The sequence below is a fragment of the Coenobita brevimanus genome, chromosome 49 (genome assembly GCF_032717465.1).
Source record: "Coenobita brevimanus isolate Jiangsu-jjx chromosome 49, ASM3271746v2, whole genome shotgun sequence".
Classification (NCBI taxonomy): domain Eukaryota; kingdom Metazoa; phylum Arthropoda; class Malacostraca; order Decapoda; family Coenobitidae; genus Coenobita; species Coenobita brevimanus.
The window spans coordinates 904,676-932,458 of NC_137002.1; the positions used below are offsets into that span (position 1 = coordinate 904,676).

At 45.3% G+C, this 27,783-nt stretch overlaps 1 protein-coding gene and 1 non-coding gene across 2 annotated transcripts in view; one reads left to right on the forward strand and one right to left on the reverse strand.

Annotated features, from left to right (window-relative positions):
• Window positions 1-27,783, forward strand: part of LOC145399443 (uncharacterized) — a 136,420-nt gene that overhangs the window by 22,417 nt on the left and 86,220 nt on the right. The window lies entirely within an intron of this gene.
• TRNAN-GUU (transfer RNA asparagine (anticodon GUU)) lies at window positions 16,489-16,562 on the reverse strand. Its single transcript has one exon. It is a non-coding gene; the product is annotated as a tRNA-Asn (tRNA).

The window sequence follows — 27,783 nt, forward strand, 5'->3', positions numbered from 1 at the left end:
CGGACCCAGTAAATTCAATAAATAAAACCCTCCGATTGTGGTGGCCGGAGTGGAAACAATAACATACAATCACTGCCACAGGACGACAGATGTTAAAGGTCTTGAGCTATAAACACTGGGCGATGTGTGTGTGTGTGTGTGTGTGTGTGTTGCAGGTCCCTGAACCCTACTCTCCCCCTCCCCGTCTCCCTGTCCTGCCCTTCCCTATTTAATCCCTTGCAACACAATGACGTAACTTTCAAATAATTCTTGCATCTCCGGACGATTTTTCTCTGCCTGGGAGAGAGATTGCGAATAGAAGAGGTCTGATACTAGCCTTCACAAACCCCTTCACAACAAAATATCTCCCTTTAGCTGAAGAAAATCGTCTGGAGAGCAGCAAAAATAAAAGCTACTTCAAATTCAAAGGGTTTAAAGGTGACCTCTGATCTTTCATTCAATGTTCAAGATGTTCTCCCCCTCCCCCCCCCTTTTTTCCCCTGCCCAGCCCTGTCCTCCCGTCCCCTGCCCTACTCTACCCTGTCCTCTCCTGTTCTGCCTTGTCCTTCCGTCCCCTGCCCTATTCTACCCTGTCCTGTACTGCTATGTCCTACCCTATCCTAACCTACCCTGCCAAGTCCTGGTCCGCCCTGTTATACCCTGCAAGGTGTCTCTCCCTGCCCTGTCATGCCCTGTTTACGATGTGTCCTTCTTTGCTTAAGCTGTACTTTGTGCCCTGCCCTCTCATTCCCATCTTAAGATATGTTCTTTTTTTTGTCGTGGTCTCCTGTGCTCTGACCTGCCCCTTGCCACCCCCTGCCCTGGATAGGTGAGAACACGAAAGTAATATGAGAAATTTCGTGTAAGTTCTTCCCTGCGGGTATCACCGTACATTACACTATTATCAGCTTTTATCATATTACACATGCGTACACTTTCGATCTATTCTGCATGAGATTATTACACAGGGGTACAGAATAATTCGTGGGGTGTACTTGCAACCACTCAGAGTACACGTAATCAAGCACATCGACACAAAGTACTCTGCCTTACTGTACTGCTCCACCTTTGCCTTGAGGGTTATGCTGCAGTCTTTCTTTGCCCTGCGCTATCCTGCCCTTCCATGCCCTGTCCTGCTCTGTCCTGTCCTACCACGCCTTTCTCTTCTCTTGTCCTACCATGCCTTGCCCTGCGCTTCCCTCTCTTGTCCTACCATGCCTTGCCCTGCGCTTCCCTCTCTTGTCCTACCATGCCTTGCCCTGCGCTTCCCTCTCTTGTCCTACCATGAATTGCTCTGCCCTTCCTTCACCTGTCCTACCATGCCTTGCTCTAACCTGCACTGCTCATGTCATTGCCCTGTCCTAACCTTCTTTGCTTCTTTTTTTCACAACCCTGCCTTGCCCTTCCCTGGTCTCTCGCACCCTTTCGTACCCTCCCCTGCCCTCTCGCACCCTTTCGTACCCTCCCCTGCCCTCTCGCACCCTTTCGTACCCTCCCCTGCCCTCTCGCACCCTTTCGTACCCTCCCCTGCCCTCTCGCACCCTTTCGTACCCTCCCCTGCCCTCTCGTACCCTTTCGTACCCTCCCCTGCCCTCTCGCACCCTTTCGTACCCTCCCCTGCCCTCTCGTGCTGTTCACTACCCTTCCCTGGCCTCTTGTGCTCGTCGCTGGTCTCGTGCCTTTGCTGGCCCCTCCTGCCCTTCCTGGCATTTCGTGCCGTTCACTAACCTCGCCTGCCCTTCCGTGGCCCCTCCTGCCCTTCCGTGACCTCTCGTGCCCTTCATTGTCCTTCCCTGCCCTCGTGCCCTTCCCTGCCTTTCCGTGGCCTCCTGTGCCCTTTCCTGCCCTGTCGTGCCCTTCCACTGCCCCGCCCGTGTCCTGCAATCAAGGTCATACAAATCGTCCTCCACACCACTACCACTGATCTGTCCTGCCTTGCCCTCGGGTGTCCTTCGTATTGCCCCGCTTTATGTCGCTCCTACTGCCCTTCCTTGCCCTTCTTCTTGCTCTGGGGTATTCTTCTTGTCCTTCCTTGCCCCTTCCCTTCTTCTGGGGAATCCGTCTTCTTGTCCTTCCTTGCCCTTCTTGCTCTGGGTTATCCTACTTGCCCTTCATTGCCCTCCCTGTCCTACCCTATCATTCTTCTTGCCCTCCCTGTCCTACCCATTCATTCTTCTTGCCCTTCCTGTCCTACTCATTCATTCTTTTTGCCCTTCCTGTCCTACCCTGTCATTCTTCTTGCCCTTCCTGTCCTACCCTGTCATTCTTCTTGCCCCTCCTGTCCTACTCTGTCATTCTTCTTGCCCTTCCTGTCCTACCCATTCATTCTTCTTGCCCTTCCTGTCCTACCCTGTCATTCTGCTTGCCCTTCCTGTCATTCTTCTTGCCCTTCCTGTCCTACTCTGTCATTCTTCTTGCCCTGCCTGTCATTCTTCTTGCCCTTCCTGTCCTACCCTGTCATTCTTCTTGCCCTTCCTGTCCTACTCTGTCATTCTTCTTGCCCTGCCTGTCATTCTTCTTGCCCTTCCTGTCCTATCCTGTCATTCTTCTTGCCCTTCCTAGCCATTTTTTGTCCTTCCTTTATCATTACTCTTTTGTCAACTCCCCGTCCTCTCTTTACTCACGTCTACTCTTACTGTTTCGGCCTCTTCTGACCTTTTTCCTAATGTTATAGTGTAAATCTTTTCTCTTGCCTTTTTCTATCGCTTTTTTCACTTCTATCCTTCTTACTCCACCTACCCCACTCCATTACTATCAATCTTTTCTTCCTTTACTACTGGTCTACGTTCCCCTTGCTCTTTACTTTCCTTTCTCATCTGCTTTCTTCATCCAGCCTTCTTTGTATCTTTTTATTTCCTTTTTAACTTATCGCTTTTCTCCTTCTTCCTTTCCTTCATTTAGTCTTTTCCTAGTCCACTAATTTTCTTGTCCCCCTGTTCTCTCTCCCCCTTCCATCCTTACCTATCCATCCTTCCTCTCTAAACGTATCTTACCTTTCTCCCCCTGCTATTTCTGTCAACCCTCTCGTTCACCTTTAGCATGCCTATCTTTCACCCTCTGTCTACAAGGCTCCTTTCTTTCACGTTCATATATATTTTCTCCTTCCTGTCTTCCACTTTCCATCCCCATTTCTTCCAATTGCTTTTCTCCTTTCCTTCCTCCTCCTCCATTCTTCGTCTCCTATTTTTATTCGTTCTTTCCTCTCTTCTGTTCACCTCACTAGGGCCTCTTGTACTTAAGCCACTTCTCTAGCTCTCCCTCCTTCTCTCCCCCTCCCTCCCTCTACTCTCTCCCCCTCCTCCCTACTCTCTACCCCTCCCTCCGACTCTCTCCCCCCCCCTCCTCCTCCTCCTCTCCCTCCTCCTACTTTCCCCCCTCCCTCCCTTTACTCTCTTCCCCCTCCCTTCCTACCATACCCTTTCCCTCCTTATCCTCCCTCTCTCGCTCCCTCCCTCCAATACTCCTCCTCTATCCCCCTCTTCTATCTTCCCCTCCCTCCCTTCCCTCAGGACTCTCTCTCTCTCGCACACACACACACACACACACACACACACACACACACACACACACACACAGTACCTCCCTCCCTACAGCCTAAGGGTCTCCAAGCAGTCAGCATGATTGTAAAGTTGCTACCTAGCACTCTCCCTTCCTCCATCCTTCCTTACCCTTTTCTACCACTTTCTCTCCATCCTTCCATCTGTCCCTCCTTCCTTCCTCAGCCCCTTCTACTACTTTCTTACTCCTCTACCTTCCCTTCTCTTTAAATTACTCTTTCCCTTATTTCTCTCTCTCCTTTCTCTCCTCATTCTCTTCTCCCTTCTTATTTCTCCTCTCCCTCCCTTTCCTTCTCCCTCCCTCCCACTCTGATAGTCTTCCTATTTCTTCTCCCCCTCTCTCTCTTTCCTCCTTCCTCCGTATTTTTCTCCCCTCTTCCCTTCCTTCATCTCTCCCTCCCTCCAGTTCTGCTCCTCTTCTCTCCTTTCCTCCCTCCACCCGTCTACCCTCCATGTTACTCTCCCTCCCTCCCTTATTCCTCCATCTTTTCCTCCTCCTTTCTCTCCCCTCCTGTGCCTCTGCCTGCCTCCTCTTTCTCTTCCTTCTTCCCTCCCTCCCTTCTTCTTCCTCTCAGGCCTTCCCTATTACCCCCCCCCCACTTTCTCTTAACTTTATTCCGCTTCATATTCTCTCTCTCTCTCTCTCTCTCTCTCTCTCTCTCTCTCTCTCTCTCTCTCTCTCTCTCACACACACACACACACACACACACACACACACACACACACACACAGTACACCGCCCCTACCAAAAAAATAGTGTACTCTGTTTTTGCTGGAGAGAGAGAGAGAGGGAGACACACACACACACACACACACACACACACACACACACACACACACACACACACACACACACAACCTCCTGCTCTCGCTATCCTGAGTGCGGGTGTAAATATGAACACATCTTGCACTGGTCTGAACCCCTCAAAGGATGACTGGAAATTTATAGATCACGTAATGGCAACAACGGCAGCAGTCATCTATTCTATTATTATTATTATTATCATTATTATTATTATTATTACTGCTGTTTTGAATTTACTGTTTTCTTTCCTCTACCTTCCTTCCTTCTCCCTTTCCTCTCTACCTTACTCTCCCTTCCTTCCCTTCCTCCCTCCCTCTCCCTCCCTTCCTTTCCTTCCCCCTTCCTTTCTTTTCTCCCTCCCTCTCCCTCCTTTCCTCTCCTCTCTTCCTCACTCTCCCTCCCTTCCTTTCCCTCCCCATTCTTTTCCTTCTCCGTTCTGTCTCCCTCTCTCTCACCCTCCTCTCCCCTCTCTCCTTCATTACCCTCTCTCCCTCCTTCCTCCCCCATTTCTCTCCTCTATTCCCCTACCCTTTCCTCCTCCCTCTTCGTCTCCTCCTCTTCCCCCATCCCTCTGACTAGCTCTGCCTGCCCCCTCTCCCCCTTCCTCCACCCTCCTCACTATCTCTCCTTCCCTCCCCTCTCCCTCCCTCCTCTCTTCCTCCCCCTCCCCTCCCTCACACACGAGCCAGATGGTCACTACAACTCCTGCACTTCTTAATGACCCCCTCCCCCTCCTCCTACCTCTTCCCCTTCCCCCTCCCCTCTCCGTCTATCCTTCTCCCCCCCCTCCTTCAAGTCGCACTCGCCTTCATCCCTCCCCTTCACTTCTCCTATCCCTCTCTCCCTCCTTCCTTCCCCCCCCCCTCTCTCTCTCTCTCCATTTCATCACCACCATCATCACCATCCTTACTTTTTTCTTCTTGTTTTTCTTGTTTGTTTTCTAGTCGTCATTGCTACTGCTGTTGTTTTCTCCTCCTCCTCCTCTTCTTCTTCCTCCTCCTCCTCCTCCTCCTCTTCTTCTTCCTCCTCCTCCTCTTCTTTCCCGCCATACGTACGGACCAGAAGGCAACTGCATCCACGGAATGTTACGCCTTATCTGTGTCTTAATTCCTTTCCTCCCTCCCTCCCTCTATCCTCTCCTCCTCCCCTCCCCCTCCCCCTCCCGTTCTCTCTCCTCCTCCCCTCCCTTTTCCCTCCCCAAACCCCCCCACCTCCCCCAGTCTCTCTCCTCTCGGTATGTTATGTGTGTGTGTATGTACAGTATGCAGTTGTATACATATGTATGTTTTGTATGTACGTATGTATGTATATAAGCATTGTATATATGTATGCATGTATGTTTTTGCGTGTATACTGTATGCATGTAAGTTTTGTATTTATGTACGTATGTATGTGCAGGGTATGTATGCATGTATGTATGTATGTTTTTGTATGTATGTATGTATTGTACCGGCCGGCTTGTACACGCTTGACATGGACGGCCAGCTCTGCAATACACGTTCACGTCATGTTTTACGTGTCTTCAAGCGGAACAGGTAAGTAGAGCTGAGAAATACCACCTTATGTCAACTGGAGAAGTGATCCACCCCTACCCAGTACTTCAGGCACGGGTATGGGTGTGGAAGGCTTTGGGAGTTAAATACACGCCTAGGTTACGTCCCTATACCATACGAGGGTCTAAGATGGGCCGAATTTGTTGTAGCTTCTCAAAATAATAATAATAATAATAATAATATGTTGTTATAATTATTCCGTTTAGGGACTGATCCTCCTCTGAATATACCGGTACATAAATATTTCTCTACTAAAGTCCTTTTGTCTTCACCTGACGGAACTAAGCAAGCCCTCAAACTGATTACTAATGTTGCAGGAAAATCGATGAACTTTAGGTGAGATGGGAATGAGTCTCCTTGGTTACTAGTCAAATCAAGGTTGTATAAAATTCGGAGTCTTAGTTATGTGCTGGGAATGAGTCTCCTTGGTTACTAGTCAAATCAATCAAGGCTGTATAAAATTTGATGCCTTAGTTATGAGGTAGGAATGAGTCTCCTTGGTTACTAGTCAAATCAATCCAATCTGACTCCACCTGGCCATCAAGTGACCTAAAATGGGGTTACGAATCTATATGAAGTCAAACGTGCTATACTTTTCCCCAGTAAATATCATGGAAAAACATACAGGTGTGTGTCTGGAAATTAATCAGTGTATAGGTAAGCAATTAAGAAAAACACCTGGCGATACGTAATAAGGTCAGCATGTGAAGGTTTTGTCTTATGGTGCTTGGATAATGGGTAAATAATCTCTCTCTCTCTCTCTCTCTCTCTCTCTCTCTCTCTCTCACACACACACACACACACACACACACACACACACACACACACTGCAACACGAACGGAATATAAGAGAACTCGACGGATACAGAGGAATTACACTATGTCATTCTTGCCTTGCCCTCTCACTCCCTCATCAACACAAGGTCGCCAGTCACGCAACACGTATGCAACAAACAGCGCCGTGCAATACGTATGGACCAAAATCGTGCAACTGCAACCTTGGAACACGAATTATAACAACATTTCCTGCTTGGGCTGTAGGTAAAAAATTCTTTCTTGATTTCTCCATAAATAAATAAATAAATAAATAAATAAATATGAACCCTTTCCCTACAACGACGCATTATTCGATTTATTCATAGCCACTACCAGACGATTTTATTCAGCCTACGAAGAATTAATAATACTGACGATTTTTTTATGCATGGAAGAAGGAACCAAAGGCCAGAAATCCGTAAAATTGTTCCTCCCATGCAAAAATAAAGAAGAAAAAGTGAATGCAGGCTGTATTTAATCCCTCCAGGTCCAAAAATCACACGTAAGATGAGTAAAATCGTCTGGTGATAGAAATAGCATGAATAAATCGCCAAACTGAGGGTGTAAAGGCTATATCTAACCCCTCCAGTTCGAAAGTGCCTCCCATGCTAAAGGAAATCGTCTGGCAGGAAAAAATTTAAAGATGGGTTTTAATCACACTATCACAAGACGATTTTCAGACGATTTTACTCAACTTGAATATAATCTGTTCGTCGTACCGCATGTAAAGACCCCAACATACTTGCATGCGTCGGCCTTGGTCACTTAATGGCGGCTTCCTAGGCTGCTCGATCTCTGGCAGCCTTCCTATTCAGTCCCTCATCCCCGAGGTCACACCCTATTCGTATAACCTCGTCTCTTTTTCGGTCTGCCTTTCGACCCCCAGCGTTCACACTTCTCACTTTCCACACCCAAATATCATCCTCCATCCTCTCCACATGCCCAAACCATCTCAATCTGCCCCTCCTCATCACAACACCAGTACACTCGAGTCCCACCCTTCCTCTCAACACTTCCATCGTAAACCTAGCCCCCCCAGGCCTCGCAATCAAAGACGCACTACACAGCCACTTCATTTCTGTACATTTGAGCCTGTAAATATCCTCTTCTTTTACAACCCAGGTCTCACTGCCATACAGCATTATACTCCTAACACATGCCGCATACAAAGACCCCTTAGCACGGAGGGGGAACTCTCTCAATGACAGGAGAGGCAAACAGCTCCATTAACTTCCTCGAACCACTCCTGCAGCACCTCTCATAAGCTGAACATATTTGTCAGATGACAGGCAAGAATAAATGAAATATACAGTACATAAAGAATAAAATACAAAATATATCTATTGGCTAAAGGAATAAAGGTGAAGAGAACGCATGAAAATACAAAAATACAAAATATATCCACTGGTTAGCAAGTAAGGATAAACAGAATCGTCTGGAGGCAGCAGGAACATAATGAACATGACAATGGACACCTTTGATAGCCGCACACACCCCAACCGTATCCCTCACCCTAACAGATCGCAAGAGGCGTCCTTTTGTTTTTGGACACACCCTTCAGACACACCCTAGACACCTCACACGCCGAACAAACGCACCTTAGACACACCCCACACGCACACCAGCCCCACCACCAACACCTCCCACTCATCAGCAATCCCCCACATGGGTGTAATTCAACTCTATGGTTTCACCTTGCCAGATTTCATTCATCAAATCGGTACAGTGACTGGGTGAGAGAGTGAGTGATACAGTTAGGGACACACATAAAAATAAATATATAAACAATGAATGAATGAATGAATAAAGTCCATTGGCTGAACGGATTAGGGTGTATAAAATCGTCTGGAGATAGTAAGATATAGAAATAAAAATAAGATCCTTGGCTTGAAGGGGTTATGATTGCGTCAAGGCCAAGAGGGGTAAGAGGGTACGAGGTGGCAGTGAAGAACAAGCTCTAATATACACTCATTATAGGCCAACAGGTTTACGTCTGTTTTAGTGCTCTCTCTCTCTCTCTCTCTCTCTCTCTCTCTCTCTCTCTCTCTCTCTCTCTCTCTCTCCAGCCCGAGGACGTCTTTAATTATTCATCTACATATAATTTAGTGTGTGTGTGTGTGTGTGTGTGTGTGTGTGTGTGTGTGTGTGTGTGTGTGTGTGTGTGTGAGAGAGAGGAAAGGGAGGGAGGGTGAGAAGAGAGAGGGAGAGGGGAGAAGTGGGAGAAGAGAGGGAGAGAGGGAGGGAGTGTAGAGAAAGGAGACTAAGAAGGAGCGACAGGGAAGAGAGAAACAAAGAGGAAGAGGAAAGAAGAGGTCCAGAGGAGGTGAAAGTAAGAGGAAGAAAACCTACAGGAGGGGGAAGAGACACGGGGGAGAGGGGAGTAGAGAAGCATGCGAACAGGGAGAGAGGGATGAGTCGAGAGGGAGGGGGAGAAGGAGAGAAGTAGGGGGAGAAGATAGATAGTGGGGAGAAAGAGAGCACAAGGCTGCGAGGGTAAAGGGAGGAAGAGGATGGGGGAGAGATGGAAAGAGGAGAAGAGAAAGAGAGGATAGGGGGACTGGAAAAGGAAGGGGGGGAAAGGGATAAGGGAGAGGGGATGGGGAACACAGGGGAGAGGACAAAGGTAGGAGAGGAGGGGGGAGAAAGAGGGAGAGAGAAGGATGTAGGAAGGAGGGAGATAGAGGGAGGGGGGAGACAGAGGGAGAGAAGAAGGAGGGAGGGGGGAGATAAGAGTGAGAGAAGGATGGAGGGAAGGGGGAGGCAGAGGAAGAAAAGGAAGGAGGGAGGGGGAGACAGAGGGGGAGAGAAAGGAAGGAGGGAGGGGGGGGGAGAGAGAGAGAGAGAGAGAGAGAGAGAGAGAGAGAAGGAAGGAGAGTGGGGGGAGATAAGGGGAGAGAAGGAAGGAGGGAGGGGGGAGACAGAGGGGGAGAGGGCTGAATGAATGAGTGATTGACTGCACTATCAGGACGCCACACCATCTATAAGGCGCCTGAACACAAACAACTGTCCTCTGTTCACTGTAACTTGGCCCGAAACTGCCACTTAACATTAATTTGGCCTAAAAATTCCCTTCCTCCGTCGTGGGTGCTAAATTGTAACAACATTTTAACACAGTGCTATACTCTAACATGGCCCAAAATTTCCACCCTAGGTATATGACGAGATTAACACTACAGAGCATCCCACGAGTCACGCACCATAAGGAAAACTGAAGCTTAGAGTATTTGTGTATGCAAAGAGACGATAACCTCACTGCCTCATCTAACAACGTGTCCTCGATAATGTTTTTGCCTGCCTGCCTCTGTGTGTGTGTGTGTGTGTGTGTGTGTGTGTGTGTGTGTGTGTGTGTGTGTGTGTGTGTGTGTGTGTGTGTGTGTGTTCCCATTATATCTCCGGAACAGCGTAAGCTATCAACACGAAAGTATCAAGATATGGCCAAAATCTTGGAAGGGTTCGAAAATGGGCACTCGGGGTCAAGGTCAAGGTCACCACAATGGCTGCCAAAAGTCAACTACTTTATATCGCCCGCCCTTAGCACAATTATATCTCATAAACGGCTTCAGCTATCAATATGAAACCCCCAGAGGATATCTGGCCTATATCTTGGATTTGGCCAACAGCATATTCTGGCGGTCGATAAGCATTCGGCTCCCTAATGCTTTTCTTTCTTCATTATTATTATTATTATTATCATTATGTGGTAGGTGGGGGCGCTCATCATCCACTCACTCATGTAGTGCTGCCCTCGGGTGTCTGCCCCTTCCTCTCTTCCATCCTTCTTTCCTTCCATCCTCTCCTGCATTTCTTTCCTTCATTCTTCCCTCGTCCTTCTGCCTACGAGTGACTTTACACTCTCTCTTTTATCTTTCTTTCCTTCATTCTTTCCTCTTCCTTCTCCCTGTGGGTGACTGTACAATGAGTGACAAGCCAAATGGTTTCCTGTACACCAGGAAACCATTTACTGCGCTGGGTGGTAACCATATAGCCAAATTTTGAAGCCTGGTGGTTTAGTGGGTAATTACTGCGCTCCAACCGGACTGAGCCGGTGAAGGTTTATTAACAAGGGGTGGTTGGGGTTGATTGCTCACGTAATGCCACTCAGGGATGAGTGAGGCTGGTCACTCTCATCTTAAATGTCAGGACCAACTTACCTAGCCCCGGGCTCCTACGCTCTTCATGGGGCGACGTACGATTGGAGGTTTCATCATCATCATCATCACCACCATCACCACATCATCATCATCATCATCATCATCATCATCATCACCACCACCACAACCACCACCGTCATGCCAGCTTCATTTATCAAGTTAAGAGAGGAAGTGAGGTGGGAAGAAGAAACAAAGAATGAGGAAGCACTGAATTAGGATCACCACCAAACAGAGCGGCCAGTCAAATGGGCCACACAATCATCCACTCATTTTTTCAAGCCCACGGAATCCTGAATGCACCCCACATGTAAAAAACTACATTAATTCATTTGTTTGTGTCTTCATTTTGGGTGTTAGACGCCTTCATGTGCTAGCACTGATTTTTTTTCTCTCTCTCAACCTTCCTCTCCCCCTCTTCCCTCCCCTGTGCTTGCCAAACCCCTTTCCAATCATACCCTCTTCCTCTCTCTCTCTCTCTCTCTCTACTAAAGGAAGTGGAGAGAGAGAAAGAGAGAGAGAAGGAATATTGAAAGAAGCAGAAGAAAGGAAGAGAGAAGAGGATGATGATGAAGTGAGAGAGAGAGAGAGAGAGAGAGAGAGAGAGAGAGAGAGAGAGAGAGAGAGAGAGAGAGAGAGAGAGAGAGAGAGAATGATGATGAAAGTTTAAATGAAGAACGAGAGAGGGAAAGTAAGAGTGAGGGGAGAGGAGAGGGGAGGGAAAGAAGGGAGGAAGGGGAAGGGGGAGGTAAAGAGGGGAGAGGGGAGAAGAGGGGAAGAGCAAGCAGCAGCAGGAAGTGTCTCTGAGGGGAAGTAGGAATCTGTAAACATCCTTTCCCCTCTCTCTCACTTCCTTCATCATCATCATCTTCCTCCTCTCTTCCTTTCTTCTGCTTCTTTCTCTCTCTCTCTCTCTCTCTCTTCCTTTCTTGCTCCTGCCGTCATTACCATCGCTTTCTCTTACATCTTGTTTCTTCCTTCTTCTATTCCTATCTTCGTCTCTCTCTCTCTCTCTCTCTCTCTCTCTCTCATTCTCCTTCCCTTTCGTCTTCCCTTCACTTCTTTCACAGTGGTTTTCCTCTGCCCGCTTCCCTCTCTGATTCCTTCATCATCATCATCATCATCACTTCCTTCTTAAATTTATTCCCCCTCTCCTCCTCCTTAATTCTCATCCTCGATCAGTGACTCTTCTCTTCTCTCTCTTCCCATCATCATTTTCTTTCTCCTTTCTCTCAATCTTCTCTTATTTTCTCCTCTCTTTTACTCCCATTCTCGCTTTCTAACCCCTCCTCCTCCTCTTCCTCTTCTTCCTTCTCCTCTTCCTCCTCCATTATCGTAATCAACTTTCTCTTCTCAATCTTCTCCTTTCCCAACCATCCTTCCTTCCTTCCCTCCTTTCTCCTATTTATTCCTTCGTTTATTCAGTTTTTCATATTCCTTCACACTTCTATTCACTCATTATTTTACCTCCTTCCTTTACTCCATTCCTCTTTTCTTCTCTCTCTCTCTCTCTCTCTCTCTCTCTCCCCCCCTCCACCTCTCACAGCCAAAACAACCTGCCATTAATCACCATAGTTTCCTCCCTCTCCCACCCCCACCCCCTCCAACCCTCCCCCGGCCTACCCCCACCCCTCCCCTCCCTCTACGCTCCCTCCCCCGCCCTCCACCCCCCCTGGATACGCCCCGAATGTCAAAAATGTAAAAAGAAGTGAGGGAGGGACTGGATGTTTTTGTGGGAATAGACTAGCGTGTGTTATACCGTGGGAGAGTGCTTGTATGTAGACGACTCCCCCCCTCGTATCTCTCTCTCTCTCCCTCTCTCTCTCTCTACTTATCTATCTATACACTTCTATCTATCTTCTCACAGTCTTTTTCCTCCACTACTACTACTGTTACTACTTCTACTACGCATTCTTCTTCTTACTCCCTCCTCCCTCCCTTTCCATCTATCAGTGACTTTCTTTCTCTCTCTCTCTCTCTCTCTCTCTCTCTCACCTCACAGCTGATCCATCTTATCCACTGTAAAGAGATGAAGGGTAGGAATGCGCCCCCCACCCCCTCACATTTCTTCCCATCTATCTATCTATCTATCAACGCTGCCTATCTATTGTATCTATATATCTATCTATATCTAGGGTTATACATCTCTAAATCTATCTATTTGTGCACCTACCTTTATATTCATCTATCTATCTATCTATCTATATATCTTGCTTTTATAAGTATGAATCTATCAATGAATCTAGTATCCTGGCAATCAATCTATAAATCTATCTATCTATCTATCCACCTACCTATTTATCTATCTACGTATCTATCTATCTATCTCCTAGGCCTAATTCATCAATGTTTTATCTTTCTGTCGTTAGCTATATAATTATACTTCTCTCTATCCCTCAAAAATCTATCACTCTATCTATTTACCAATCCATCTATCTGTCTATCTACCGTATCTATCTATTTCCAAGGCAGTTATCTGTGCTCTCAGCCTTAAGACTCTAATATACTGTCTCTCTCCATCAAAATATCTATCTATCTGTCTCCATGGCTATCTATCAGTGCTCCCAGCTATATGCCTCTCACGACCTTCCCACATCAATCTATCTATCCACAATCAACGTATCTATTTATATCTATCTACATTATATCTATCTATAATCAACGTATCTATCTAATATCTATCCACAATAAACCCATCTACCTATCTATCCACCTATATCTATCTATCCATAATTAACCTATCTATCTATCTATCTATCTATATATCTATCTACACAATCACGTATCACCTTTCTTTAACAGCACAATTAATTAAATATAACAAGTGTAATTTCTCCTCTTCCTTACTAATTTATTTAAACATATAGTAACTTTATAACTGTGGAGAGGGTGGAGAGTGAGAGACTGACGAGGAGAGTGTAGGTGAGCGAGGGGGAGGGGGAGAGAGGGAGGGGAAGGCCAAGGATGAGATGGAGGGGTGGAGTGGAGAGGTATATGAGAGGGGGAGGTGTGTGAACTGGGAGCAGGGCAGTGAAATGGCGGGGGACAGGGTGACGTGGAGGCGATTTGTTTGTGGCCACCCCGGATGGGATTAAGGCGTCGGGCATTTATTAATATCTCTTAATTTATGGCCTTAAAAAGAGTCTACGATTATTTTTTGTTATTATTAAGTAACATTCCCTTCTCTCTTCTTAATTTATATCTATAGTACTACTATATCCATCAATTATTATTATTATTATTATTATTATCATTATTATTATTATTATTATTATTATTATTATTATTATTATTATTACTACTACCACTACTACTACCACCACCACCACCACCACCACTACTACTACTACTGCTATTATTATTATTATTATTATTATCATTATTATTATTATTATTATTATCTAGGCAGCCGAAATAAACCAAGTGACGAAAGTACTTCAGATGCCATACCTGAAATAACAGTAATTGCCGAAACAACACAGGTACCCTCTCTCTCTCTCTCTCTCTCTCTCTCTCTCTCTAAGATGCCCGTCAACCCCCCCCCCCTAAAGTCGGTAGCCGAATAGTTGAGTATGAGCCGAAATTGTCCTTCCTTGTACCTGCTGTTGTTGTTGATGATGATGTGGGAGGGAGAGGGAGACCGAGAAAGGGAATTTGTGGGAGACAGTAGTAGATAAAGACACACATACGCAGAGATAGATATAGTTAAAGAGAGAAAGAGAGATGCTGTTACCAATAGACAAACTCATCAAGACAGATAGATATATAAAGACAGTGTGATAGATAGATAGACAGATAGATATATAGTTACAAAAAAATGGCAAATAAAAGAAAAGAAAAATATTTAACTTTAAACAGAAAGAAAGGCATAAAAAAAAATTACCTGGACAAAAACACTGATAGATATAGACTGATAGATAGATATAGATAGATAGATAGATACAGAGACAGACAGGAAAAGACAGGATACAGAAAAAAGTTGATATAATTTCAGTAATATTTTCTCTCTCTCTCTCTCTCTCTCTCTCTCTCTCTCTCTCTCTCTCTCCGTGTCGACATATCACAGGGCACCGAACCATCCTACACATGTTCCCAGTGTGGCGCCGAAATCGATCCTTAGCGATACTGCATAGCGGAGAGAGAGAGAGAGAGAGAGAGAGAGAGAGAGTACAAAGGAAAGAATATAGCAACAAACCTATATATATATATTTTTCAAGACTGTTATAGGATTGAAGAGGAAGGGAAGATGGAGAGAAGAGGGAGTGGGGAAGGAGAGAGGGAGAGAGGAGGGGGAGACAATGAGGAAGGGAGGGAGGAGAGAGAGGGAAGAGAGAGGGAGGAAGAGATCGGAGGAGAGGGAGAGAAGAGGAAGGCAATGAGAGATGAAGTGATGGACATGAGACAAAAGAAGTAATGAGAAAAAATTACACAAACAAACTCTCTCTCCCTCTCTCTCTCTCTCTCTCTCTCTCTCTCTCTCTCTCTCTCTCTCAGGTGAGGACAGGTGATAAGATCTGTACCTGTCCTTATGACCAACACAATACTTCTCTGTCTTATCCATCCCACGACTTAGCTGGCAGGCAGAGGCAGGCAGGCAGGCACGGAGGTAGGCAGGCGGAAGGGGGGAAGGCAGCGAGGCAGGTAGGCAAGCAGGCAGACAATCAAGCAGACAGGTGGGTAGGTAGGTAGGTAGGTTAGCAGGTAAAAGGGTTGGTAAGTCGGAAGGCAAGCAGGTAAACTAGTTGATTTTAGGAAGGAAGGAAGTTAGGTAGGTAGGTAGGTAGGTAGGTGGGTAGGTAGGTAGGCACGCAGGTACTTATACACAAATGAACTTAATAAAACCAATATAACACAATACAACAGCAGTACATCCTTCCCATAACACTTACTCATGACTAGCACCAACAGTGGCACTCTACTGTCACAACTCAGCATTCATGATGAAGATAGGCCAATTCTGTTTCGCCAAGTGAAAGTGAACAGAGTATAGAGTAGATGTTCTTAAAGTTAATTTCCCACGCTCGGCAAAATATCCGGCAAAACACACACACACACACACACACAAACCTAACAACGCTGTGAGTGAAAGACAAGGATAGCGCTGTATTTATTATTATATTATTATTATTATTAATACTACTGCTACTACTACTACTACTACTCTTATTATTATTATTATTATTATTACTATTATTAATATTATTATTTATCACATTCGATGCAGTACTGCCATCAGGTAACTCAGCAGTAACCGAAAGTTCAAATGACTTCCGGTAACCCAAGACAACCAATTACTACGCTGAGTGGTAACCATATAACCACACTGACGCCTTTTGGTTTAGCGGGTTACGGCGCCCCGACCGGATGAAGCCTGGGAGGGTTACCATAGGAGAAATGGGTGGGGTCTGCTGCTTACATAATGCCACTCAGGGATAAGTGAGGATGGTCAACCCTGCCTTCATACCTGGATTTAAAGTAGACTAGACCCGGACCCCTACGCTAGATGGGACAATAAAAAAATAAATAAATGAAAATAATTGGATGATGTACCAGTATTTAAATCACCCTAACGCCACATCACTTTCCTCCTCCTAGATAAACTACCAGTGTCATGTGTTAAGAAAAGCCATCGCCCCCGGGTGGGCTCGAACCACCAACCTTTCGGTTAACAGCCGAACGCGCTAACCGATTGTGCCACGGAGGCTTGGAGATAGGACGGATAGAGAGGTGGAGAAGAGGGATGCGGAGGAGGGGAGGGAATGCACATGGAAAAGAGGAGAGAGGATGGTGAATGAGAGGATGAGAGGGGAAGGAGAGACGAGATGGATGGGGAGGAAGAGGGGAAAGATGATAGGGGGAGAGAGGAAGTGGGGGATGGGAGGGAGAAAGGAAAAAGAGTGAAGGATGAAGGGAAGGGACAAGAAAAGAGGAGGAAAGGGGTGAGTGAGGTAGAGGAAGGGAGAAGAGGAGAGAAAGCGATTGAAGGAGAGAAGCGAATGGAAGGTAGAAAGGGGGATGAGAGGAAGGGTGAACTAAAGGAAAGAATTACAGACGAGAGGGAACTGGAGAGGGAATGGAGAAGAGGAAACAAGAAGTATGGGAGAGACAAAAGGGGAGGGGAGGAAAAGGAGGAAACTACAGGAGAGAGGGGAATGGAGGGGGAAAGAGGGAGGGAAAGAAGGTATGGAGAAGAGAGAGAGAGAGAGAGAGAGAGAGAAGGGAAGGTAGGGATGGATGGAGGGGGGGGAGGGGTGCAAGGCGTGACCCATCCCTCACAAAGAGCTCAATTGTTCTTCCTTATGGCGTTTATCTTATCACACCTAAACTCGCACACACACGCACGCAACGGCACACAGACACACACACACACACACACACACACACACACACACACACACACAAACACGGTCACACGCGCTTTATCTCACTCACACATTCATACACACACACACACACACACACACTACTGCAGTATCTCACATTCTCCCATACACACACACACACACACATACATAAACACACGACCCATGTCCACAAATACACATATATCTACACAAACACATTTTCACACACACACACACACACACACACACACACACACACACACACACACACACACACACACACACGAGGATCAGGAAAAGGTCTAAACTAAGATCACGTTTCAGATAATACAACACGGTCACGGATACGAGAGAGAGAGAGAGAGAGAGAGAGAGAGAGAGAGAGAGAGAGAGAGTTAAAGCAAGAAATCTTTTTAATAAATCCACATCTTAAAAATCAATTAAAATAGACAGACAGACAGACAGACAGACACAGATAGATAGATAGATAGATAGATAGATAGGGTACTTCTCAGGCTCCTCTGTCTCTTATCTGAATGAAATGGTCTGGCGTTATTCGGAACAGGCCATGGAGTTGTTCCAATCATGAGGGGGTTAAGAGGGAGGGCGATTATAATGGGTTGATGAAGGGGTGACTATGGGATGATGTGGTGGAGAGGGGCTATTAACTCTCTCTCTCTCTCTCTCTCTCTCTCTCTCTCTCTCCCTCTTCCATATCCTCCTTCTCTCTCGTCTTATTTATTTTCCATTACTCTCTCTCTCTCTCTCTCTCTTAATCCTACATTATGGGACTGTTAAATCGTGAATTCCGTGAGAGAGAGAGAGAGAGAGAGAGAGAGAGAGAGAGAGAGAGAATTATCCCTCTTTTCTTCAATCCAAGAGTTCATTCCCACGCTACAGTATCAACCACAACTACCATCATTAACACCACAACTACCAAAACTACCACTATCAAGCCCACCATCATTATAACTACCATTCCAACTACCATCCTCACACTCCACATCATCACCATCATCAGTTATCACCACCATCATCTATTATCACCACCATCACCACCACCATCATCTACTATCACCATCATCATCATCATCATCATCACTGCCACCACCACCACTATCACATCATCATCTATTACAACCACTACCACACCACCACCACCATCACTACCATCATCATCATCATCACCATCACCACCACCACCACAACACCCATCCTCACACTCATCATCATCATCATCATCATCATCATCATCATCATCATCACCACCACCATCATCATCTATTATTACCATTATCATCACCACTACCACCACCACCACCACTACAACTCCTATCCTCACACTCCACATCATCATCATCATCATCACCACCACCATTATCATCATCATCACCACCACCACCATCATTATCATCATCAAACCACTATCATCACCACAATACTTAAATCCTGGCAATCCCTCTTCACCTCCTTGGTATGGACCGTAAGACCACTTGAGGTACTACTTGTCCTTGCAACTCCCTGTAACTGAACACCATCTACAGCATCCCGTCACCACTACCACCACACCTACCACCACAACTATCACCATTCCCACCAGCCCATCCTCACACTCCATCTCAGCACATTACCATCTCTAAACCTGATCACCCCTCGATCTGTCAACAAGGGAAAAACAGGCGCAAAAAAACACACATACAAGAGGAATAAACATGACTGCAAAAAACATCCACAAAGAGGAACAAACACAGGAAAAAAAACAGCATATAATGACAACTCAAGCAGACTAAATTTCCTCATAAAAAACGCCTTAGGTAAACATGAAGAGGGATAAATGAAAGAAAAAAAATGGCAGAGGAATATTAAAACAGGAAAAAAGTGTGTGTGTGTGTGTGTGTGTGTGTGTGTGTGTGTGTGTGTGTGTGTGTGTGTGTGTGTGTGTGAGAGAGAGAGAGAGAGAGAGAGAAAATGGGAACCTTTACCCTACCCTGCTACCATTAGCCACCATTAATACACTCCCATTACCGTCTCTTACTACCATTATTACCATCAACTACCATTACAAGTGGAGAAGGGAAAAGCACAGTATTCACGTAGGCTATTTCTCGCATGTCAGTACGCAAAACTAAAGGGAAGGGAGTTATATAAAGGGCAGGGTGTTTAAAGGAGGGGTTATAAGCGAAGGGAGTTACAAAGGGAGGGAGTTATAAAGGGAAGGGATTTATAAAGGGAAGAGAGTTAAGACTGCCTTCCCACTCCAATCCCAACTCCATCCCATATAGAGGGATTCAAAGGGCACTCCCACCTAAATTTCTCTGCTATACTCCTTTTATTCTCACCTGGCCTAAAATTGCCATCTCTCCATCATTAGTGCAGGGCTATAACAAAGAAGTAACGATAGAATACGATACTAGTCACGAAGAAGTGCAGGTGGAAGGGATGTAAAGCAGGAGTATTATCATTTTCCTCCAAAGACCTACGTGAAATTGGGCTGGAAAAGGGCGAATACCTGGGCCAGGTTAAGGTGAAAGGGGTATAGTTATGTGTCAACCCCACCGCCCAGCACCTGTGTTGATAGGTGCCTCGTACAACTTTCGGCGAGAAAAGGGGGGGCTTGGGTCTTTCTCCGTTGATTCATGTCCCCAAAGAGACGAAAATTTTATGAGTACTTCCGGTTATGTTTTCTCATCCCGTGAAAACAAGATTACAATGGTGATAATAAACCATGACTATTTTCCACGGCTAGTTTTGATTTTAACTTTATATGTTTTACTACCACTGACGCTGGAGGGGGTGCCTTCACGTGGTGGCACCTATACAGCCAGACGGTTCAGCTGCTCGACTACTACTACTGCTACCACTACTACTACTACAGTACTATGAATGCATCATCAACTTCATTCTTTTAAAACCAATAATGCACCATGTTGTTTGGTACTGGCAAGCACCATCTAACAAGGCATCCTCGTACTAAAGAGGATAATGGACAATGCTTCCAATCGCTTCACTAAAACATGACGCCACTAAAGATCCATACAAACGTTTGTCGGCGGCAACACAAGATAAACGTTTGTAGATAAAAAATGAAACGGCGAGAACTGAGGCCCCGAGCTGTCCACACAAAGCATCGTTCAGTATGCCTCCACCAAGCCTTGTGCATGGATTCGCCATACAACCTCCATGACCTTGCTGACCTAATCAGTTCATCGTCCCTTCATACCGTATCGCTGACTACAGTTTGGTCGAAATCCGTCGAGGGATTCAGGAGATATCGCTCCCACACGGATAAACTAACTCGACCCCATATGACCTTGACCTTGGTGACCTAATCAGTTCGTCGTCCCTTCATACTATACCACACGGACAGACGGACCAAACACCTTATGCCTCCTACACTATCGGTGGGCGGAAGCATAATAAAAGCAAGATTTAATGAAAAAAGTGTAATATTTCTTTACTTAACACACTGATATGCACTGGACTGAATCCTTGTACATACAAACATTATTTTTAGGCATTTATTGCAGACCACTAAATAATATACCTCTGCTTAAAAAGAAATAGGTATGGGGATAATATACAACTTTCACAAATGGCTTTCCACTCTTTCCATAAAAATACGTATACAATTTGGTTGTATGGTTGTTAAGTACAGGCATATCTTGAATAGATCTTAAAGACTCTTTTTTGTGCTGTTTATCCAGGTAGATCATCTCATTACACGCCCTTAGCCCTTTCTCACGTTTTACCTATGTACCCCTTAGTACCTATACATTAAAACACACATTCCATTCTCGTTCACATTCCGCTTCCCTCGCTCATCAACTCCACATTCGCTCGTTATACCTGTCTCACTATGTCTCACTGGTGGTAAGTGGTGGCGACCATCATCCACTCACTTGATGAAGTGTTGCCTACTTCTTCCTCACCATATCATTCTTTTTCTGTGTCTGTCCTCCTCTCTACAACTTCTCCCTTTCCATTCTGTCTCTGTTTAGTACTCTTCCCACTTCAGGTGGATATTCGCTGAGTGACAAGCCTGATGGTTGCCTGTAACACAGGAAACCTTTGACAAAGCTGGGTGGTAACCAAATAACCAAATAACGGGGTGATGTGGAGCCTGCTATGGTGTCCCTGTTAACTGGGTGAGACGTATATGAGGCGTTCATCCAGGAACCAAACCTCCACATTTTTCCCAGCGCCTTGCTCTGGGGAGGTGCTGTCAGCTGAAGGGAACTTCGGTTCACAGCATAGGACGACCCCGCAGGGGTGGTTGCTTGCCTGTGACTGAAGAGTCTGCTCTGCCACACGGACTAGGGTTAATCAGCAACAACTATCTCTCGCTACTCTCATCATCTCTTCCCTACTACTATTTTCTCACACTTATCTCACTCCTCTTCCTATCACACTCTCCCATGTTCAATGATGATCACTAATATCTAATAGCCACAAACTCTCATTCACTCTCACAAACTCTCTCTTACATCCCTCTCCCTCACATCCACCAACTTTCTCTCACTCTCTCTATCCCAGCCTAACTCTCTCTCTCTCTCCCAGCCTATTCAAATCACCCCCCCCCACCATATTCCCTACTTAAGCTATCTTTTGCTTCATCTTAACAGGACTCTACATCACACTCTTAGCTGGGATAAATGACCTTCATCAATCCTTACCTTATTTGAATGCCTTTTTCCACCCCTACCTACCTACCTACCTACCTACCTACTCTCTCTCTCCCTCTCTGAACCATCTATTCCTCCGTCCTTACCTCTCCTTTCCCCCCTTTCTTCCCTATTCTTAATATTTACTATCCTCTTCTTCCCTCCACTTTCGTTGCAGTCATCTCTATCTCTCTCTTTCTTCCTCTTCTTCTTATCCGTCTCCTCCTCCTCCTCATCTCTCTCTCTCTCTCTCTCTCTCTCTCTCTCTCTCTCTCACCATCGCAAAAAAAAAATAAAAAATGCAGACGGTGACAGTTTAATTCTCAGAGTCGTGACAGAGAAAAGGATTGTGTGTGTGTGTGTGTGTGTGTGTGTGTGTGTGTGTGTGTGTGTGTGTGTGTGTGTGTGTGTGTGTGTCCCTCCCCCTCATCTACATAGGCCTACCCTACACTCAAATCTAGGCCTATGTGGAGAGGCAGGGCGTGAAGGGTAGGGTAGGGTACGGCAGAGCAGGGCAGGGCAGGGTAGGGCAGTGTAGGGTAGGGCAGTGTAGGGTAGAACAGGGTAGGGTAAGGTAGGGTAGTAGAAGAGGGCAGGGCAGGGAAGGGCAGGACAGAACAGGGTAGGGTAAGGTAGGGTAGGACAGAACATTGTAGGGCAGGGCAGGGCAGGGCAGGGTGGAGTAGGGTAGGGTAGGGTTGGGTAAGCTGAGGGTGTGTCTGGAAACGTGATAAATGCCATTTTTCACCGTTCTGGGTATGGGAGGGGAGGGGAGGGGAGGGGGGGAGGGGAGGGGAGGGCAGGGGAGGGGAGGGGAGGAGGAGAAAATGAGAAGGAAAAACAGGGAACGAAAGGAATGTTGGTGATGGGACAGGAGGGGAAGAAATGGGATGGAAAGGGAAGGAAAGGAAAAGATTGGGATGGGAAAAGAACGTAAGGTAAGGTAGGGTAAGGTGAAGGGAAGGGAAGGGAAGGGAAGGGAAGGGGAGGGGAAGGGAAGGGAGGGGAAGCAAGAATATGAGAAAAGGAAAGGAAACGAGGGGGGGGGGATAGAAACGTAAGGAAAGAAAGGGGATGGGAAGGAATAAGCATAGTAGTAGAAGAGAAGAGATGGGAGAAATGAGGAATGCACAGGGAAGGGAAGGAAAGGGAAAGTAGAACAGATTATAAGAATGGAAATACAGTGAGAAGGAACGGAATGTGATGAGAGGAGTGGAGTGGAGTGGAGTGAAGGGGGAAGGGAAATGAAAGGAAACGAAGAAAGAGAGAAGGGAGGAGGAGGAGGAAGAAGGGAAAGGAAATGAAGGGACGCGAAAGAGAGGGTAGGAAAAACAAATAACGAGAAAAGAAAAGGGTGGAAAAGGAGGGGAAATGAAGTACAAGGAAAGAAAAGGAAAGGAAGAGACACGTATCCCAGGCAGGTAAGGCAAGGTAGGACAGAACGGCAGGACAAAAGGAAGTTAATATCGACAGCAGCCGACCTTGTTTGATCCCCAAGTGTTCCCTTGACCGTGGGAGTAGATGGCTGGTTGTTGCGAGCGACACACCGTCATGGTATGGGGAACAATTGTGTGAAGTTATATTAAAATCTGGCCATGCATGTGGAAGTTACGGAGCGGACACGAAATTGCGGACGGACTGACGGAACCGCGCGAACCTACAGTAACCCGGTAGGGGACTAATAAACTTAGAATCTACGTTCTTCCTGGGGTGTCTGTCGCAGAACATATTATGCCTATTAAAAACACACACACACACACACACACACACACACAAAAACGCTTTCCCGCCCACCAATCCCTCCACGCCCTAAGCCGGCAGGAATAAGTGGGGACCATCACCATGTGAAAAAAATAATTAAAACAAAAACAAAAAACGTTCAGGATATTTAACAAGAAAAGGTGAATGGAAACTATACACTACTCGGAATGGAATGGAATGGGATGGAATGGAATGGAAGGGAAGGGAATGGAAGCTTGAGAGAGGGAAGGTGTTAATAATTTAATATCAACATAGTCTATATAAATAACATACAAAAGGATATGAACCAGCCACATCAAAAAATAAATAAGTACGGAGGAGGTGTTAGGGAGCTTCCTCAATCAACAGGAACCCTTCAATTCGTTCTTTCCACAGCTGAATAAAATCGTCTTGAGGTTGAAAGAATAAATCAGGTCACCGAGAGAAGTGTTCAAGGTTACGCCAGGTCGCATAAGGTCAGTGCGCTGTGTTATGAATATCGGATAGGATTTCGGACCAAAGTTGACCTATACATTCCGTGTGAGGATGGCAAGACGTGACCCCATTCTGGTGCACATCAAAGGTCAAAGGTCATCAATCAGTGTGAATATCTGATCGGATTTCGGACCAAACTGATATATACATTCCGTGTGAGGATGGAAAGACGTGACTCCATTTTGGTGCAGACCGACCAAAGGTCACGGTCAAAGTTCACAGACTGCTGATTTAGGGTCGTATTCTAACTGGCTTTTGAGAGATCTTAACACCTCTTCCATAGCGACTTTTTCTGCACATGATATTCCTCTTGTATGCTACTGGTGCCAACTCTGTCGATATTAACACGATATAAGTAAGTCAATGATGTACTGCCATGCAATACGAAGTCCCCTATATAACCATAAATATGTACTGTGTATACAATGTGGGTGAGATGGCAATACGTATGTGCTGTTTACACAATATGCGTATGTAAAGACCCTGACCTTGGGAGTAGATGGCTGGCTGTTGCGCGCGACACACCATCTTGGTATGGGGAACAACTGTGTGAAGTTAAATCAAAATCAGTCCATGCATGTGGAAGTTACGGAGCGGACACGAAATTGCAGACGGACTGACGGATCCACGCAATCAAACCGGTAGAGGACTAACACCTGAGAATTGTGAGGTGTAATATGCCAAATAAATCGCTAAGGAAGAAGTGTTACGGAGCCCATTATGCCACTTAAATTACGTTCTTAGTGTCACAGTTAAGAAGGTACTTAAGAAATTCTGCGCCTCATCTTCCAAGAAATATTATTTACTTATTTCTTACCAATTACTGTTAACGTTATACACTAGTGAGGTACTTTATTACTTGTCATATTACCGTGCCTTTGAAATGTGTGTGTATTTTATTAGATCCGTCTGGGGAGAGTAAAGGAGGGAGGGGAAGGGAAAGGAAAGGTAGATTACAGAAGGGAAGGGAAGGGAGGGTAGGAAAGGAAAGGGAAAGAAATGAAAGAATGAAAATGAGGAGAAAGGTAATATGATAGGAAAGGGAAAGGAGGGGAAGGTAAATGACGGGGAGGAGAAGCGTGAGGTAGGGAAGGGAAGGGAAGGGAAGGGAGGAGAATGGAAGGGAAAGGAAAGGAAATGGAGGAGAAACGTGAGGGAGGGAGGGGAGGGTAGGAGAAAGGTAGGGGGCAGGAAAGGGTAAGGTAGGGTATGTTAGGGTAAGATGGGGTATGATTGGGTAGGGTACAAAGACTGATGAACAGATCGTGGGATAAGTGAAAAGATTAACCACAAAATGAGTAAATAGGATGATAAATAATGTGTGTGTGTGTGTAAGAGAGAGAGAGAGAGAGAGAGAGAGAGAGAGAGAGAGAGAGAGAGAGAGAGAGAGAGAGAGAGAGATTCCTGTAAAGGCCCATAGACACAGATGAAATAGATAAAAAAACCGCGGACAAATACATGGATAGATAGAACGGACATGTAAATAGAGCAGATAGATAGACAGTGATATGAAGCTCAGTCCAGTCTTTTTTCTTAACCCTTCCTTTTACTACATTCAGTTCTCTATAAATCTCCTGCATAACCTTCCTGTTCCATCAACTCTCTCTCTCTCCCTTTCTTCAATCTTCCTTCTACTCCGTTCATCTCTCTATCCATCTGTTACTATATAAATAATTCTCCTGTTCCATCAAATCTCTCTCTCTCTCTCTCTGACACTCTATGAACAAGATTACAGGCTTATCAAGGTAAACGCGCCACATGAATGCCCTTCTCAATTTACACTATATTTTTTTATGATATCAGTATATATTAAACTGGTCCTATTCAGATTTTTCTACCTTCCTTTTTTTTGCTAAGGATTCTTGTAAACCTTCCTTCACTCCTCCCTTCTTTCAGTTCATGTTTCCTCCCTCCTCGCTCCCCTTTCCCCTCTGTCTGTTGCTCTGCCTGAATATGTATGTATGTATGTATGTGTGGATGGGTGGATGGATGGATGTGCGCATGGATGGATGGATGGATGTTTGTTTGTATGTATGTATGTATGTATGTATGTGTGTGTGTATGTATGGATGGATGAATGTATGTATGTATGGACGTGTATATATTTGTATTTGTGTGCATTTACAGTATGCATGTACGTGTATGTATAATGTGTGTCTGATTTTTTAATATATACGGAATATGTATGTATAAATATGAAAGATGTATTAACGCACGGATGTATATAGGTAGCGGTGTATTTTTTGTATTAATATGTACGTATGTATGTAAGTCAGGAAGTATGTAAGTTTGTATGTATGTATACGTGTCTCGGAGGGTGCGGTGGGTGAGGGAAGAGCCTGGTGTTTTTCGAGTCACACCCCTCTTTAAAAATAAACACTCCACCAGTTTTGCGTTACTAATGGATATTTTCGACAGCTTCCCCCCTCTCTCTCTCTCTCTCTCTCACTCACTACATCTGCGTCCTATAAATCACGTCATAATAATCAGTGTTTCTAGTACCACCATCAAGTTCAATCCGTCAACACATTCAACATCTTCATTATCACTGGCTAAGTATTTGCGTGAATGCATCTATTAGGCAGAAAATTTTAGTTGCACACACATATGAGTTTGTATGCCTTAGATAGATAGATAGACAGACAGATAGATACAGACAGACAGATAGATAGTGTATGTGTAAGATATATCATTAATTTCCTAGTGTCTGGTATGCACTTCTAATCCGGTTTCAGACGGATAAAACTGTCCATCTACTTGTTATTATGAGTACTAAATTTACGATCATTATTATAATTAAAGACCTCAAGATAAAGAGAATATTGGCCACGAACTCCCTGCGTACCGAATAACTAAAATGGAAGGAAATATGGGCCTACAGGTTCTCTTAAAAGGCGCAATATACAAAGACGTCCCCACCTCCTAGCACTTGTGTTGCATGCAATCTCGTACTTCTTGTGTTCACGTGATGGAGGAGGGGTGGGGAGACTGTTGGTTTGGCTTCCTTTCTCCTCTGATTCGCGTCCCTAATACTAACCCTACTAGAGATTATACGTAGAGATTTGGACAGGTTTTCATTCCCCATTCTTTCTGTGTAATGATTTATTAATTTACCGCATATTATAAAATTTAACTCTACTATAACTATTGTAATTTTCAGTGCCTTCAGTTATCAATTAATCTCAACTCTGATGGATGACGCATATGCAGCGCCTCATGGGAAAAAATCACCAATTAAAAAAAAAATGGCGGAAGAGAGAGAGAGAGAGAGAGAGAGAGAGAGAGAGAGAGGCACCCCTCCCAGTGTTACGTTACTAATAGACGTAGGGTTCTGGCAGCGTGACATTCAGAGGGGAAGAGAGGGATGGCGAGGGGAAGCAGCCTCTGTCACACTCATTTGTCTCGAGGAGTTCCGTAGGGCACTCTGCTTCCTCCTAGACAGTTATTCATTTTTTTACCTAATTATTTCTTTACCCACTGCTCCTTTCGCTTCTTTTCCTAGGCATTTTACTCCTCTACGTACGTCTTTTCTTTTCATAGGCCAAATCTCTATTAGTATTATTTTTTTATTACTCCATTTCAGATGCTTTTTCGTTTCTCTTTTTTAATCTGAATATGTTTTTCTTTCATTCTATTCCAGTTCTTTTTAATTCATATTTTGCTTCGTACCACCTTCCTCCTCTTT